The sequence below is a fragment of the Rhea pennata genome, unplaced genomic scaffold (assembly GCF_028389875.1).
Source record: "Rhea pennata isolate bPtePen1 unplaced genomic scaffold, bPtePen1.pri scaffold_31, whole genome shotgun sequence".
Taxonomy (NCBI): Eukaryota; Metazoa; Chordata; class Aves; order Rheiformes; family Rheidae; genus Rhea; species Rhea pennata.
The window spans coordinates 1,249,069-1,266,983 of record NW_026907678.1 but is presented as its reverse complement, the minus strand read 5'-3'; the positions used below and the strand labels follow the sequence as shown (position 1 = coordinate 1,266,983).

The following is a 17,915-nucleotide window of genomic DNA, read 5'->3' as shown; positions in this document are numbered from 1 at the left end:
TGTGTATGTCACGTGCACAACTCGTGCTTACTGTATTAATATATATATTTTGCCTTCTGATATGGATAAATGTCTTCTGATCAGAACCTATCAGGAGTCCATGCAATCAATCCCTTCACTGGGCTGCAGGCTGACCCATGGTCTTGGCAAGGTTGCCCAGGGACTGTCCCTTGGAAGAGGTTTCACACTGCTCCTTGGAGCTGGACAGGCCTTGCTCTGGCTGCCAGGAGAGATGACAGTGTGTTTGCCCCATCCTGTGCAAGGCTGAAGGAGTTGGGGGGGATCATATGGAAAAGAAACAAACTAGCACCCAAAGCCAGAAGGACAAGGACAATTTGCCTACACAGCTGATGGTCTACACCAGCTCTGCAGCTGGTTGCCTGGGCAGAAGTTATTGAGTTCTTGGGTTGCCACCCTGCGGGGTGTTTGGGAAGAAGTGGCACAAGCATTTATGAGGAAGGTCTTGGGGATCCACAAATACACTGCAATGCATTTAGAGGGGAAAGTAAGAAAAACAAAGCCACTTGAGGAAGTAGTTTTACTGATTCCTGCAAGGAAAGGCAAGAGGCCATGAGATCAAGGTATAACAGCGTCAGTCTGCAATCTTTGTCCTAATCTAAGAGTAATCTGATACCAGAGGAAAAGCCTGAGGATATGACCACTCAATCCCTAAGGAAAACTGGGATATTGGAAAATGCTCTACATGTGACTGCTGCTATCAGAATAATTAATAATGGTTTATTCACAGAGCAAGCACTAAAACTGGTGTGACTACCGTTTCCTCCTGTAGATGTCTGAGGCAAACAAGTATCGCTCAAATAAACAAGATTCACTCTTCAGACTAGCTTTCAGCAGGTGGATATTGACACCAGGCTGTCCAAAAGAGGAAAGCAAAATATGCCAGCGCTGCTTGAGGCAGCAGGAGGACATGCTGCCCTGCCTGAAACTGATCAAGATTTCTTCAGCTCATGGAGGAATCTCATGGGTTAAGGCCCTAGAAGGAAGGGCGGTGCAGGAGAGGTCACTAGTATTCAAACATCACTTCCTGGCAAAACTCCAACAGAAGAAGAAACTACATACAATGTGGAAGAGGGGACAGGCTACTTGACAGGATTATAAGACTGCTCTCAGAGTACGTACAGATGCAACAAGAAGGCTAAGGCCCATTTGGAATTAAGTCTGGCGAGGGAGGTCAAGGACAACAAGAAGGGATTCTTCAAATACCTTTGTAGCAACAGGAAGACTGGGGAAAATGTGTGCCCGCTTCTGAATGGGGCGGGGGCCCTGGTGACAAGGGATACAGAGAAGGCAGAATTACTGAATGCCACCTTGGCTTCAGTCTTCACTGCTAAGGGCAGCCCTCAAGAATCCCAGAGCCTGGAGATGAGAGAGAAAGCCTGGAGAAAGGAAGACTTCCCTTTGGTTGAAGAGGATAGGATTAGAGATCTTGTGGGCAAGCTTGACATCCACAAATCCGTGGGCCCGGATGGGTTTCCCCCATGAGTATGGAGGGAGCTGGCGGATGTTGCTGCCTGGCCGCTCTCCATCATCTTGGAAAGGTCCTGGAGAACTGGAGAGGTGCCTGTGGACTGGAAGAAAGCCAGTGTCACTCCAGTCTTCCAAAAGGGCAAGAAGGAGGACCCAGGCAACCATAGGCTGCTCAGCCTCACCTCCATCCTTAGAAAGGTGGATGGAAAAGCTCATTTCAGGAGTCATCAGCATGGATTCACTAAGGGGAAATCCTGCTTAACCAATCTGATAGCCTTCTACGACGGACTGACTGGCTGGGTAGATGAGAGGAGAGCAGTGGACATTGTGTCCCTTGACTTCAGCAAGGCTTTTGACACTGTCTCCAGTAAGATCCACCTAGGCAAGCTCAGGGAGTGTGGGTTAGACGAGTGGAGAGTGGGATGGATTGAGAACTGGCTGAAAGGCAGAGCTCAGAGGGTTGTCATCAGTGACATGGCGTCTAGCTGTAGGCCTGCAGCCTAATGGAGTCCCCCACGGCTCAGTACTGGCTCCCATCCTGCTCAACTTCTTCATCAATGACCTGGATGAGGGGACAGAGTGCCTCCTCAGCAAGTCTGCTGATGATACCAAGCTGAGAGGACTGGCTGACACACCTGAGGGCTGTGCTGCCATTCAGAGAGACCTGGACAGGCTGGAGAGCTGGGCAGAGAGGGACCTCGTGAGGTTCAACAAGGGCAAGTGCAGAGTCCTGCACCTAGGCAGAAATAACCCCAAGCAGCAGTACAAGCTGAGGGCTGACCTTCTGGAGAGCTCTGGAGAGCTCTGCAGAGAAAGACCTGGGAGAGCTGACTGATGACAAGTTGACCATGAGCCAGCAATGGCACACAAAGGCCAATGGTCTCCTGGGGTGCATTAGGAAGAGTGTTGCCAGCAGGTCAAGGGAGGTGATCCTGCCCCTCTGCTCAGCCCTGTAGAGGTCTCATCTCGAATACTGTGTCCAGTTCTTGGCTCCCCCATACAAGAGAGACATGGAGCTACTGGAGAGAGTCCAGTGTAGGGCTACGAAGAAGATCAGAGGGCTGGAGCATCTGCCCTATGAGGAACAGCTGTGAGAGCTGGGCCTGTTTAGCCTGGGGGAGAGAAGACTGAGGGGCGATCTTATCAATGTGTATAAGTACCTGAAGGGAGAGTGTCAAGGGGATGGGGACAAACTCTTTTCAGTAGTGCTGTGACAAGAGGCTACAGGCACAAACTGAATCACAGGAAGTTCTGCCTGAATATGAGGAGGAATTTCTTCCCTGTGAGAGTGACAGAGCACGGGACCGGGTGCCCAGAGAGGCTGTGGAGTCTCCTTCTCTGGAGAGATTCAAAACCCACCTGGATGCAACCCTGTCTACCATGCTCTAGGTGATCACCCTACTTGAGCAGGGAGGTTGGACTAGATGATTTCCAGAGGTCCCTTCCAACCTTCAGATTCTGTGATTCTGTGAGCTCTGCAGATAAAGCGTTTATGTGAATGCATAATCCTGGATATATGTTTATCTATTTATTTATATATAAAGCAATACCTATTAAAATAGTCTATATGTACATATATATATTTATATATAAGAATGATATATAGATATGTGAATTATGTATAGAAATGATATATATATATGTATATATGTGACTATATAGATGAATTATAGGGAAATAAAATATTTATTTTTAATAATGACCCCAAGACTTTGGCCTCTGCTGCTGCCTGCCACTTGTCGCAGCCTGAGCAAAAGCCCTGATATTTAGCTCCTCTAAACACTCTTATCTGTTTGGCTGTCGAAAATAGAGTTTCTGGGAACTCGTAACTGGCTCATTAGAAATCAACAACTCACAACAGATGTAGCTCAAAACTCAGGAAATGGTTTTAGCTGAAAAAAGTTAGGGGGAGGGCAGCAATATGCATCAAAACTTTTCCTTCAATGGATGGAGAATTAAATAAACTTCAGGAAATCTTGTTCAGAAGCAAACTGAGAAGTTCACTTCCGTTAGGAAAAAGTAAATGAAAGGGTGACCTAGGCTGAAGACTAAATAGAAGCGTTACTTGGAGTGGAATGGAATATTTTAAGTAATTTTCACTCCTCCTCCTCCAGTTAGGTTTGAATTACAAAAAAAAAAAAAAAAAAATCTCATGGGGAGCAGGGATGATGTAAGGGCTGCTCCCGGGGGGAGGCCCCACTACTCCACCGTGTTGCAGTAATGAATTGTGGAACCGGCATGTGGAGGGCACTTTGGCCTCCCAGGAAACCGCAACTCCCAGCCCCAGTGGCTGCGCCTGCTGATATGGGGGGCCAGCTGCCCCCAGAGCTGTGCCGCGTCCTCCAGTGAAGAAGCAGCAGAGTGAAAGAGCTGGGACGGTGCCTCCTGGCTGAGCCACCGGTGAAGGCAAGGTGATGAGGGGCATGTGTGCTGGGAGAGGGGAGATGGTTGAGGACATCCTTCTCCTTTGGGTGAAGCTGGTGGAGGTGTTGGGGTCGTGGGGGATGTGGTCATGCCTGCTGGCAGCATGGGCAGGAGCATGGTGGCACCCGGGGTGCTTTATCCTTGGTGGTGCTTCAGCCTTGGTGGTGCGCCATCCCTTGTGCTGCTCTGGGCAAAAGAGTCTTGTCTCTCCTTCCCAGCTCATGAAGCTCCCTGCTCTTGTCCGTCTTGTTCTCCTGGCCCTGCTTCCCCTAGCCAGGGCTGAGTCCTGCTCCTCAGAGATGAACAGCATCAAGGACCTCCTTGAGGTCAACTGCACAGGGCAAGGTCTCAGCACAGTGCCCTCAGCCCTGCCCAAGGACACAGGCATCCTGCTGCTCAATGCCAACCGCCTGGAGTCTGTCTCCACTGCTGCCTTCGTGCCTCTCACCGTGCTGCAGGACCTCGACTTGTCAGAAAATGGGCTGGTGGCTCTGCACACGGGGTCACTGCTACCTTCCCTGAAAGAACTGATCCTGTCTCGCAATTCCCTGAGGGCCTTGCCCACCCTGGAAGGTCTGCCCTCTCTCACCCGCTTGGCCTTGGCTCACAACTGCCTGGACATGCTGGCCTCAGGGGCTTTCCATGCCGTGCCAAAGCTGCAGGACCTGGACCTGTGAGGCAACCAGCTGCGGACTCTCCCGCCGCAGGCCTTTGCAGGATTGGGAGACCTCAAGGACTTGGACCTCTCTGACAATGTCCTTGAGGAGCTGCCCAAGGAGCTGCTGCAGGACCTGAAGAATCTCCACACCCTGTGGCTCTCGGGCAACCGTTTCCAGACCCTGCCCACAGGCTTCTTCCCTGAGGACCACTACTTTCCGTACGTTTTCCTCACTGAGAACTCCTGGCACTGCAACTGCAGTCTGCTGTACCTACAAGGCTGGATCCGGCTGAATGAGGTGAGTGTTTACCATCCCGAACGTGGACTGGACAAGACAAAGGTGGAGGTGGCCCCAGAGAAGGTGCTGTGCCACAGCCCTCCGGAGCACTTGCAACAGCCAGTCATGCGGTTCAAGCCTGACTGTGGCAATATGGGGGATGCTGATGAGGAAGAAGAGGATTACTATGGCAATGGGGAGGTAACTGCTGAGGCAACTGCCAAGATGGCCTCCTCCTCCCACCCCTGAAGAACACAGCATGCACACCTTAGCTATCACCCAGCCTCCCCTCACTACCATGAGGGCTCCCCTCAGTAGCTTTGGGAGCTCCACACTCATCCCAAGCACTTGGGTTGCAATCCCCCAAGCTCCCAGCACCGCTGCCCCTGAGCCAGCCACTCCAGCAGCTCTGACTACCCTCACCCATGCCACCATTCAGCCTGCCAGCCCTGCCACCTCCCCTACTATGCCTGGGAGCTCCACCACCCTCCTCTCAACCCCCTCGTTGGCCATCCCGACGACCACCGGGCCTCCTGCCACCAGCACCTCTGCTCCAGCCACTCTCACCACTGGTGCTGCCAGCACCCATACCCCTTTCTCGGTTTCTGTCGGCATGGTTTTCATCACTTCTACTATGGCACCTTCCTCTCCCACGTCGGACACCTCTGCCCCCATCAAATCTTCATCTTCTCCACTGACCATGCCAGTGATCTCCAGCAGCATGTCAGTGCTTTCCACTCACCTTCTGGGCACCACTCACCTCCCACAGTCTGTCCCGGTCCCACTTTGTCCCTGCTCCATGCTGGCACCAGCTGTGCCTGTGCTGCACTCACGGGCAGTCGGTGAGGGCCCACAGTGGGGCCGATGGGTGCTGAACCATTGCTGCTTGCTCCACCGGGTGCTCTACCTGGCCTCCCTGGCTCTGCTGCTCCTTTCTGTGCTGGCTCTGGTGGGCTGCCTGGTGTGGTTGTGCCTGGTGGGGTGGCCCTCTTGGCACAAGTCCTCCCTGCATGTGAAAACGATGCAGTCCCCACTGCTGGGGAGGACACAGTCAGCAGAAGGTCCTGTGATGCACCTCCGCAGCCTCATTGGCCCCTCTCAGCAACACACTTTCTGTACCATCAAGGAAGTGCAGCTGTGCCCTGACCTTGCAACATCCTACACTTACTGCACCATTAAAGACCTGGTGCTGCACCACAGTCCTCCTGCAAAGTCATCCTTCTGCACCACAAAGGAGCTGTGGATCCAGCCCCACCCTCTGAATGCTCCTGTCAAGCCTTTCTCGCAGAAGCTGATGCTCCCAAAGCTTGGCTTGCCAAGGACCCCTTCTGCCTACAGCCTTGACAGGGGTCTCAAGGCCATTGGCATGGTCAGAGTGAAATATGCTGACAACACCTTGTGAATGTTTCTGTTGGTTCAGAGGAAGGGATGGGGGGTGATGCTTTGTCACGTTCTCTTTCGCAAGGGGATGGTGTGGTTGCTCCCTAGAGGGAAGCTACATCCTTCCCATAGCACTTCTCTCATGCCTCCTCTGCTCGCTAGATAGAATTACTTGCGTATGGGGGGAAGATTTCCTCCCAGACCAGTCAGTGATATTTTGGGGCTGACACTGGCCTGGTTTCTGGACAAGCTTAGGAATGGGGACCTTGCTTTATGCATAATGTCCTAGCGCACATAAAGATGCACTAAAGCACGTGAAGATGCACTATGCTTTCAAACCACTACCAGGCAGTTTTGTTTGCTAATCACAGAATAAATAATTTCTTTGAATACATTTCAGATGGGTGCTGATTTTTTTTTGCGCAGACTTCTCACAGTCTTCGCAGGGTACAGTAAATGACAAGATTGTCCACAGGACTTGGAAAGAGTGAGAACTAGGGAGGAAAAGCCCACAAATACCAGCCTACCTGACCCATGCAGGAAGAAGAGCTGCAGAATTGTACGTATGAAGCACAACAAGCCCTTTGCCTTTTGCCCAAATGTACAAGGTTTCCCTGTGCAATTGGATCACATGGGTCAAATATCTGACTCCATGCCCCACTACCCTCATAACTGCAGAAACTAGAAGGGGTCAGAGCCCCCGACCCATCATCGGAAAGCTGTACAGCAGGCCATCGGTCACGTCCCTTAACTGGTTCACACTGGAGTGTCTGTGCCTGTGTGCGGCCAGCCAGAGTGAGCCCTCCCTGTGCTGATGTGTGAACATGCAAGCGCTGCATTTGTAAGCAAGCACTTGCCTGTGTGTTGGTGCCATTCCACGCCCACACCACACTGTCTCCCCATTTCTGGAGGTAACAGCTGCAGGGAGCCCAAAGAGGACCCAGACACCTGGCAACAACTCTAGAAGTGACTGCAATAGCCCAAGAGATCTCCAAAGAGCCTTGGAGCAGTTCTCAGGAACATTTTGAGTTCTGCAAGGGTGCGAAAGGGAGTTATTTCTTCCTGGGTCTCTGCTCCCACCTCTGTGCCTCTAAGGTTCCTTTGAAGCCCCCTAGGCTTTCCTCCTTGTCCTTTGGTGTTCTGGAGGTCTCCAGGGCCACTTTAAGGGTGTCCAGGGCTCTTTGCTGGTCCCTGATTCCCCCTTGCATGTGCCTTAGCCCCCTTCTGCTGGGCTGCACCTGACTGTGATTGCAAACGGGCTGTGATGAAACCTAGTACCAAAAGCCTCTCTTGGCCTCCTGGAAAGGAGCTTGTCTAGGAGGGGGAGTTGTGCTGCTGCAGCAAGGCTCAGGAGGAGAAATGCTGCTCTGGAGACTGTCAAACCCTAAGGGGGGTTAGTCATCCATCTGTCCTGGATGCAATGAAATGGGTATCTATGGGGCATCGCAGGGGCTATGCTGGAGATGTACCAAGATGCTGGAGCACTGAGGCCATTCTGGGGTCTCTTGGTACCCTGGTGCTAGATGAAGGTCTCTTCTGCCAGCTGAGCTCCTGCGGCTCTGTTGGGGGCAGGTCAGACTTGAAGTGGGAGCTTTTGGGTGGTGTCAGGGCTCTGCTTGGGTTTGGCAGCCCCTTTGAGGGGGTGGAGGCATGAGGACTTGTGGGCTCTAGCTGAGTGAGACAAGCATGTTGCTGGCAAGTGGCTGTTCTCTGTCTGGGCAGGGCTGTGGAGTCCTACCTGGAGCCTGGTTAGCTGTGGGCATTTTGCTGTTGGAGTCAGGGTTTCTTACAGAGGCCAGGTGATTGCATCATTGGGCATCTTCCAGGTGCTAAAGTCTGGGGACTCCTTGTCCTGCTCCCTGTGTGTGCCAGGCCTGAGAGATGCAGGAGGGCATGGGGCTGGAGAAAGCATTTTCTGCTGCCTTTGAAGACCAGGTCTCTTCTGCTGCACCATGTTCCCATCACAATGCCTGGCCAAGGGTGCTGGCTCTCTCCTGGGATTCCTGCCTTGTGTCTGGGATCTCTGGGGGCTTTTCAGGGCTCTTGGAAGTCCCATGAATTTCTGCTGTGATTGCTGACCTCCTTGTACAAGGATGCCCTCTGTCCTGGGTGCGTATGCAGAGGGGAAGTAAGCAGGAGGCCATTAAATGCAGACTGCATCCCAGGCCGCTTGAGGTCGCAGTGAGGTGCTTGCTGGTTCTTTCTCTCATCTTGAAGCAGTGACAAAGCAGGACAAAGACACTTCAGGAATACAGTAGAAATGGAGGTTTCTCTGCTTTTCATGTTTCCCAGCGTGTTGGTAAATGGCACCTGTCTTGGGCAGATCTGAATAGAAGAATGAATCTCAGCAAAAGTTTTGGTGACATCAGGCTACCACAGATGACCATGAAGTGAAGCCAGAGTGTGAATGGAAGCAGAGAGCAGCTGCGATCACAGAATCACAGAATGGGTAAGGTTGGAAGAGACCTCTGGAGATGATCTTAGTCCAACCTCCCTGCTCAAGCAGTCACCTAGAACATGTTAGACAGGATTACATTCAGGCAGGTTTTGAGTATCTCCAGAGAAGGAGATTCCACAGCCTCTCTGGGCAACCTCTTCCAGTGCTCTGTCACTCTCCTAGGAAAGAAATTCCTCTTCATATTCAGGCAGAACTTCCTGTGGTTCAGTTTGTGCCTGTAGCCTCTTGTCCTGTCACATGGGACAACTGAAAAGAGTTTGTCCCCATCCCCTTGACGCTCTCCCTTCAGGTACTTATACACATGGATAAGCTCCCCCCTCAGTCTTCTCTCCCCCAGGCTAAACAGGCCCAGCTCGCACAGCTGTTCCTCATAGGGCAGATGCTCCAGTCCTCTAATCATCTTCATAGCCCTACACTGGACTCTCTCCAGTAGCTCCATGTCTCTCTTGTACGGGGGAGCCCAGAACTGGACACAGTTATTGACATGTTGCCTCACTAGGGCTGAGTTAGAGGGGCATGTGACCTGCTGGCAACACCCTTCCTAATGCACCGAAGGATACCATTGGCCTTTGTGGCCAATGGGCCAAAGGCACATTGCTGGCTCGTGGCTGACTTGTCTACCAACCTTCCCAGGTCTTTCTCTGCAGAGCTGCTTTTCAGCAGGTCAACCCCCAGCTTGTACTGCTGCTTGGGGTTATTCCCCCCCTAGGTGCAGGACCCTGTATTTGCCCTTGTTGAACTTCATGAAGTTGCTCTCTGCCCAACTCTCCAGCATGTCCAGACCTCTCTGAATCACTCTGAATGACTCACAGCCGTTGGCAGCAGCCCTCCACCACAAATCTTTGTCCTGCAAACATCCTGGGCCACCAGGATCCTGAGCATTGCCACCTGATGGCACATGGCTCGGTGATCTTCCTCTACCCATGGAGGTAGCCTCTGGGCTCAAAGAGGAGGAGAAGTCCTCCTCTTCCTTCAGGCACACACCAGAGCCACAGCCAGGTATGTGCCCACATTGAGAGCCCTTCTGGGAGCATGGGGCCTGTCCCAGCACAGCAAGCTGCACAGAGATCGGCTGCAGGAAGCACTCCTGAGCTGGCTATGCCCAACACACAACCTCTTGGGAAAGTCCTTGGTGGCAGGCAACAGGCAGGTGCTTGCCTTGTGCCTTCCCCGACCCTCACCTACAGCTCTCTGTCCCCCCCACAGTCATTGCTACCTTCCCAGACACCACAGCTCCCAGGCCATGGCCCTCACTGCTCAGCCCAGCACTTGGGGCTGAGAAGCACCAGGAGGTGCCTGCAGAGACCAGGACCTTCCCTGACCCCTTACACCCTAGCTGCCTGCTCTGCTCAGGGAGTTCACACTTCATGTGTGACTTGCTTGAAAATTATGTGCCCCCCTCTGCAAGCACACCAGGGGAGCAGAATGTGCAATGCTCTGAGCCCACCTTTGGTTTCCCATGCCTCAGCAGGAAAGGAGCCAGCACAGATCCACGGGGATGGCAGCACCTGTAGCTCCCACTGCCAGCACCAGAGTCCTGCAGCTCCTGCATCTCTGGGCTGCAGCTCAGCAATACAGAGGCTCTTGCCCAGGCTCTGGGGCCAGCAGCAACTGCCCTTAAAGAAAGACCACCACATTCCCAGAGCTGCTTCTTCCTTGGCTTCTCCATGGATCTCTTCTCACTTCTCAGCTTCCCTAAGCCTCCTGCCTCTTCAAGGTCCTTTCCCCTAAAGAACGCTCCCCCAGAGCTCACAGTCAACCATGCCCTCCCCTGCCCCTTTTCCCACCACCCTGCACCAAGTATCAGGGCCCAGGCACTGGCCTCTGAAACACATCAGTGTGCCCTTGGCATGGCCCCACCATCTTCTCTGGTCAGAGTGCCAGGCTGGGGGCTGTTGACACATGGAGCTGAGGTGGCTCTAAAAGCCTGCTGCAGCTGTGCATGGTCCACGGCCTGCAGTGCTGCTCTCAGCCCACACCAGTCCTTGCACTTTTGTGGTGAGGGATTGCTGGCTGAGAAAGAGCCCCGTGAGTAGGAGGAGGAGAGGAGAGAGGAGCAGCTGCTTGCATGGCAGGCCTGGGCTTCTGGGAGTTGGAGGAGGTGCTGAAGAACAGGGGCAAGGGTGTCAGGCTTTCTTTAGCAGGAGGCTGTTGCCATGTGCTGAGCTGACGCTCAAGCTGCTTGGCAAGGTGGAGAGGAGAGCCTGAAACCAGGATGAACTTGCTAGAGAGGGTGACTCAGGCAAGAGCGAGGAAGTGATGGCCTGGGATGGCAAGGAGTAGGTGCTGGGTGATTGTTCTAGTTAGATTCCGGGGGGCCAAATATCCGGTTTGGCAAGCCAGCACAAACTCACACACACACACGCACAAACACTATTCAGTAGCAAAAAGTTTATTAGTAGATACTTACAAACAGACAGACCCGATGGTAATCTCGAGAAGGACCACCTCAATGCTTGTCCCGATCGTCTGCATGGTGAGGGAGAGAGTCGGCAGGCACAATCTTTTCGGGCATCCCCGAGGAGGCAACGTGGTCCTCTGTTGTGTAGCAGACTCTCCCTCCTTCGGAAAACTCCGGCATTTACGATTACTTGTGGTAGGTAGGAGTCCCGGCACCTGGGGCCAACAAGTGCAGGGAGTCTAGCCCAACTCCACCCCGGCTGCATAATCGGGCTATTGTACTGCACACGCGTGCAGACTTATTTTGGGGGGCACATTTGACTTTGGGGGTCGCTATTTTACTACTCTTCAGCTTCTGACCTTCATGTTGACTGCTTCTCATGGTGATTCTGTGGCTGGAAGACACAGAATCTGTATGTGACCAACCGCTGTTCTTTCTCACAGATTTCCATGACCTTGTTAGTTACTTATTTGTATCCAGCTTAACACAGCAGTGTTGTTCTAGGTACTAAAAAGTTACAGCACTAGACTATTCTCACCAAACAGCAGGTGGTACAGATACAAAAGTTGCAACACGGACCATTCCCATCAAGTATCACGTAGTACAGATACATGCCACCACGTGGTCCGTTGTTGGAACATGTCTATATTCCACCACACAAACAACGTGGTGTTGTAAAAAGGAGTCCGTAATAGAACGTAATAACGATAGCATACAAGGGATACAACAGGAAGTACAAAGGAAAATTACAAATAGTAAGCAGCAAAAAAGCAATAATTTCTGTAGCCAAGGCCATCCCCATGTCCACGTCCCAAAAGGATTCCACTCATCGCTAACTTGCAATTGCTTTGTTAAGTGTTGTAGCTCTTGAATCTTTGCATGAATGGATTGTGAATGATCACTTAAATTCATACAACACATGCCTTTAACATCTTGACAGCCATGACCATGGACTAGCAATAGAAAATCAATGGCAGCACGATTCTGCAATGTAGCTTATCGTACGGAATCAACATCAGCCAGCAAGCCTGCTAAAACACTACTGGTGGCGTTACTAAATTTACTTAACCAACAGCCAAGTTTAGTTAATGTAGCTAATGCCTGAACACTTGCCATTTTAAAGGACATTTTCCGCTTGGTAGTAGTGATGTTACACGAAGCAGTGGCATTTTGGTAAATCGCCTTGGTACTGCTCACCCACCAGGTTGCAGACTGATTTTTCTCAGTATAGTTAAACATAGTACAATAAGTAGTGGACAAAGACCCTAGAAACTGCAGTTCTTGTGGTGGTAACGCAGGTGATACACCTGCTCGCAATAGCCAGCCATCCCAGGAGGTGTTCCACTGTGTACCACGAGACTGGCCGCTGCTGAGTGTGGTGTTACACAGGGCTGTTAATTCTTCTGCCGTCAATGGTGCACCAACTAAGCAGGTAGAGAACGGGTTCTGCGGAGTAGCAGTACTTAAGCACAGGTGATCTTGTCCCGTGACGTTTGCTAGAGTCACCCAGACATTCTGTTGTGGCTGAGGTACGGTCCAGGCATACCTGGGAAAATAAGAGGGGGGAGGGGAAGACAACATACTTCTGTCCCTGACTACTCTCTTCGCCTAAGGGGCTCAGTTGCTGCTCGCTTCCACTGTTGCTCGCCCTGAATGACAATGGTTACTGCATGAGAATCATCAGCTGCAAGTATTTCCGCCGGAAATGGTACCGGCTGTAAAGGGGGTTGGTACCAGACGCGAGCTGCTGTAAACCAAGTTGATGGTGGCTGACTTGGTGTTACGCTGTGGACATAACACACATTAACCCATGGAGCAGGTGGTACCAAGACTGGGAAGATACGAACAGCCTCTGGAAGGTGGTCTACCCAACCCTGAAAGGAGCCTCCTCCTAATCTCCAGAGCTGCTCCTCTCACAGTCCATTTATCCGTTCTACCAAGGCAGCTCCCTGGGGATGATAAGGGAGGCGCCATGTCCACGTAATTCCCCACTCTTCTGCCCACTGCTGCACTGCTTTATTTTTGAAATGTGAACCATGATCTGATTGTATTTCAATATCATTGTATTTCAATATCATTGTATTTCAATGCCATCTTAATAGCATTCAAACATCAAATAGTTGTAAAAGCATTACTATAGCGGCTAGGAATGATGACAGCCAGCCCAGAATAGGTGTCTACTGCTACACAGGCATATCGCTGTCATCGATGTTTCTTCAGTGGACCCATATAATCAAGTTGCCAGACTTCCCCCCACCGTGGTTCCTCGCTTGATCTGTCCCAATGGTTGAGATAACACTTTCCATTTCTTCAGCATCTGACAAACAGAGCACTGATCAATGACTTGCTGTGCTAATGATTGGCTCAATAGCAGACCCCGCGCTTTTCCCCATGCAACGGTAGCATCTCGCCCAGCGTGGCCAGCTTTATCATGAGCCCGCTTTGCTAACGCCTCTTCCTCAGGGGCTGTGATAGTGAGGTGGTGGATGCAAGTCAATTGGTCTACATGCGCATTCCATTTTGCTGTTTCTGTGGACTCTGTAGTGTGGGCATCCACGTGAAACACCTGAACATCTCGTTCTTGTAATAACTGCCATATATATTCCCAATACTGCTTTCCCCACACTTCTTTGGTGCCAATAAGCCATTGGTCTTGCTGCCACTTACCTAGCCAATTGACCAGACCTTGTGCCACTGCCCATGAGTCAGTGTATAAGTAACAAATGTGATTTATGGGCATAGCATCAATAGCTTGCCGCGTGGCCACCAGTTCAGCTAACTGACTGCTACCTTCCTGCCCTTCTATTACCAACTGAGTATCACTTGCAGGGTTAAATGCTACAGCACGCCAGCATCCCTTTCCAGTACAACTACCATCAGTGAAGCACACCTGTTGTCGCTGTGTGTTAGACAATTCGTCATAAGGTTTGGCCCATTTGCCAATTTGATAATTGACTAAATTCATGGGATCTCCTGGTTCTCCTTGTACCCCTTGACTGATTGCTTCATGTAATTGATGTACTCCTTTGCTCCCTGGTTTCGCCCGCTCCTGCAAATACCACTTTATTTTAATAATGGTAGCTTCCTGAGTGTGTCCTATTTTATGCGTAGTGGTGGGTGCGAGTGCCCAAGCAATCACGGGGCTGTCCATACGGACTATTACTTCATGATTCAGGGTCTTGGCTTCTGTGTGGAGCAGAGCCCAATAAACAGCCAACAACTGTTTCTCAAATACGGTATAACGCTGCTCTGCTCCAACCAACCGTCGAGACCAAAAGCCAAGCGGCCGTCGCCTATTTTCCTGTAACTGCCAAAGACTCCATAGAGCCACATCCTGTTGAAGTGTTCCATGAAGTTCCAGAGGACCATCCCTTAAGGGATGTAATTCAAGATACTCCTGAATCAGATGTTTTACCTTGTCAAAGGCCTGTTGCTGAGTGTCACCCCACTGGAAACGAGCCCGTTTCTGTGAAACTTGATACAGGGGCTTCAGGATGATGGCAAGACCAGGTAAATAAGCCCGCCAAAAACCCACTGCACCTACAAACTGTTGTACTTGTCATTTGGTAGCTGGTACAGACCAGTTCCGAATGGTATCAACAACCTGCTCTGGTATTTGCTGCTTCCCTTGGTTCCACACGATGCCTAAATATTTGACACTCTGTGCTGGGCCTTGTATTTTCTTTGGATTGACTTCCCACCCAGCTTCCTGTAAGCACGAAACAGTCATGTCCAGGACTGTTTGCACTTCTTCATGTGTTAACCCCTGTATTAGTATAGCATCAATGTATTGCAACAGTTGTACCTGGGCAGGTACATCTGTTTTCACAAGTGTGCAGTGGATGGCTTGATGACAATAGGTAGAACTATGTTTGTAGCCTTGAGGCAATCCAGTGAAAGTATACTGATTACCATTCCAGGTAAAGGCAAACTGCTCCTGAGTTTCCCTTGGAATGGAGATGGTAAAGAAAGCTTTGGCCACATCTGTGACTGCATACCATGTGCCAGCATGCTGGTGGATCTGCTGTATTAAGGCAGCCACTTCAGGAACAGCAGCGGATAGCGGTGGTGTGACTGCATTCACACCTCGATAGTCCACTGTCATTCTGCAACTGCCATCTGGTTTCTTTACCAGCCAGTTAGGACTATTGAACGGAGAATGTGCGTATCGCACTACTCCTGCCTGTAGTAAGTTGTTAATTGTGGCTTGAATAGCTTCATCACCCCCTGGAATTCGATACTGTCGTTGATTAACAACAGTGGTAGCAATTGGAATTTGTGCTTCTTCCATGACCTTTCCCACCTGGACAGCACGGATGTGCAGCCACCGCGTGGTACCAAATGCCCAGAGGGATCCATCTATTTCTAATGTTTGGCCTCGCAAGATATCCATCCCTATTATATATTCATCTACCGCAGCAATCATGATGCGGTATTCGCGAGGTAGTCAATCACCAATTTGCATTCTTAGTAAGTCATTTTTTCTCATAATTGATTGGTCACCCAGACCCCATACAGGGGTCTGTGTCCCTTTGTGTTTATCAGGATTGATGTGCATAATAGTGACCTCCACCCCAGTGTCCACGAATGCCCGAATCTGTTGTGAATTTGTTTTTGACCACCAAACAGTGCACAAGACAAAGGGATGCAGGTCATGTTGTAGTACACGGCAGTCTGGACCTGAGGCTTGGTCTAATCCCTGCTCAGTTTCAGATTTGTTATGGTTAACAAAGCTTGTTGCTGCATGAGATTTGCAGTTTTCTGCTCTTACATCTGTTGTTCTAGCTGTCCTACCTTTTCAGCTAATTCATGAGCTTGTCCCTCCAGTACCTTATAGGCAAACAGGAAGGCTCCCCCCCATTCACCTTGCATGCTTTAATCACTCCTTGTCTTTGATGTGTTGGGGGGGTTCTACAAATTTTTCCCTGTACTTTTAACACTTCCATGGGGCTTGTCCCAGTCCATGGCTCCAGAGAAGCACCCATATACGTTTCTCACTTATCACATAGCGCAGTCCATGGCTCTTGCGTCCACCCAGGACGCTCAAGGAATGGGGCTGCCCTTTCCCCCCTTTTGTTCCTACAGCCTGAACCAGCAGGCTCAAGTCTAATCCTATGCTCGGTACGATATACTTTGCAATGACTACGGTGACAAAGATAAGCAGTAGGCGCCTTGCTCCAAAGCAATATTATGTCCACAACGCACACACCAAAATGTCAAGCCCGGGCAAAATACAAGAAAACACACTGACTGAATCCCACCAATGCAGGTGGCGCAGCCTCAGTATAGCTGTGCACCCCACTGACCGAGTCCCACCAATGCAGGTGGCGCGGCCTCGGTACAGCTGCGCGCTCCACTGACTGAGTCCCACCAATGCAGGTGGCATGGCCTCAGTGCAGCTGTGCACTTCACCAATCTCACTATGCTGCAAACCCCGGGAATCCCATCCTCGTCGCCAATTTATGTTCTAGTTAGATTCCCGGGGGCCAAACATCAGGTTTGGCAAGCCAGCAAAAACACACACACGCACACGCACACAAACACTCTTCAGTAGCAAGCAGTTTATTAGTAGATACTTACAAACACACCGAGCCAATGGTAATCTGGAGAAGGACCACCTCAATGCTTGTCCCAATCGTCTGCATGGTGAGAGAGAGAGTCGGCAGGCATAATCTTTTCGGGCATCCCCGAGGAGGCAACGTGGTCCTCTGTTGTGTAGCAGCCTCTCCCTCCTTCGGAAAACTCCAGCATTTATGATTAATTGCGGTAAGCGGGAGTCCCGGCACCTGGGGCCAGCGAGTGCAGGGAGTCTAGCCCAACTCCGCCCCAGTCGCATAACCAGGCTATGATACTGCACACGTGTGCAGACTTATTTCGGGGGCCACATTTGACTTTGGGGGTTGCTATTTCACTATTCTTCAGCTTCTGACCTTCATGTTGACTGCTTCTCATGGTGATTTTGTGGCTTCCAGCCACAGAATCTATATGTGACCAACCGCTGTTCTTTCTCACAGATTTCCAAGACCTTGTTCGTTACTTATTTGTATCCCGCTTAACACAGCGGTATTGTTCTAGGCACTAAAAAGTTACAGCACTAGACTATTCCCACAAATAGCAGGTGGTACAGATAAAAAAAGTTACAACACGGACCATTCCCATCAAGTATCACATAGTACGGATACAGAAGGGAAGACTTTCCTTTGGTCGAGGAGGAAAGGATTAGAGACCTTCTGGGCATGCTGGACATCCACAGATCTATGGGCCCAGATGGGAGGCACCCACGGGAACTGAGGGAGCTGGCAGATGTTGTTGCCAAGCCACCTAGCTGCTCTGCATCATCTTGGAAATGTCCTGGAGAACTGGAGAGGTGCCTGAGGACTGGAAGAAAGCCAGTGTCACTCCAGTCTTCAAGAAGGGCAAGAAGGAGGACCCAGGCAACTATAGGCCAGTCAGCCTCACCTCCATCCTTAGAAAGGGGGATGGAACAGCTCATTCTGGATGTCACCTCCAGACATCTGGAGGAAAAGAAGGTGATCAGGAGTATCCAGCATGGATTCACCAAGGGGAAATCCTACTTAACCAACCTGATAGCCTTCTATGATGGACTGACTGTCTGGGTAGATGAGGGGAGAGTAGTGGACATTGTATACCTTGACTTCAGCAAGGCTTTTGACACTGTCTCCCATAACATCCTCCTAGAGAAGCTCAGCAAGTGTGGGTTAGATGAGTGGAGAGTGAGGTGGATTGAGAACTCACTGAAAAGCAGAGCTCAGAGGGTCGTCAGAGGTGGCGTGGATTCTAGTTGGAGGCCTGTGGCTAGTGGAATCCC

General features: G+C 50.9%; 1 pseudogene; it reads left to right on the top strand.

The window, feature by feature from the left end:
- Positions 1-3,830: 3,830 nt before the first annotated feature.
- On the top strand, positions 3,831-6,571 carry LOC134154446 (platelet glycoprotein Ib alpha chain-like; annotated as a pseudogene).
- Positions 6,572-17,915: the final 11,344 nt, after the last annotated feature.